The 331-nt window shown below is 27.8% G+C and overlaps 1 protein-coding gene across 2 annotated transcripts in view; it reads right to left on the bottom strand.

Annotated features, from left to right (window-relative positions):
• The window catches only part of prmt3 (protein arginine methyltransferase 3), a 52,926-nt gene that overhangs the window by 41,294 nt on the left and 11,301 nt on the right, over positions 1-331 (bottom strand). The window lies entirely within an intron of this gene.

The raw sequence follows: 331 nt of genomic DNA, 5'->3' as shown, positions 1-331 counted from the left end.
AGAGAGAGAGAGAGAGATTGTACATTTCATCATTGGAAACCAGTGTTAAATAATTGTCATTTTATGGTGAATCTATGCCTTCATCATGGATCAAGTTTTTTTCCTTTTAATTCAGATATCTGTATTATTTTGTTTCTTTCAGGACTTTTACATTAAAAACTGTGAATGAAGAAAATAAGATTTAAAAATTAAATTGGCTTCTGAGAAATGACTTTTTAACCTTTTAAATGGCTTAAACGGGAACTGTTACATAAATGAAAATAAAAAGAATTAAACACAAAACCTTGATTTTAATCATGTTCTGATTCTGAAACCAAAACAATGAGCTGAA

Source organism: Morone saxatilis, unplaced genomic scaffold (assembly GCF_004916995.1).
Source record: "Morone saxatilis isolate NCDOM2014 unplaced genomic scaffold, NCSU_SB_2.0 Contig11, whole genome shotgun sequence".
Taxonomy (NCBI): domain Eukaryota; kingdom Metazoa; phylum Chordata; class Actinopteri; family Moronidae; genus Morone; species Morone saxatilis.
Note: the sequence above shows the minus strand (reverse complement) of the source record. Positions and strands in the feature narration are given on the sequence as shown.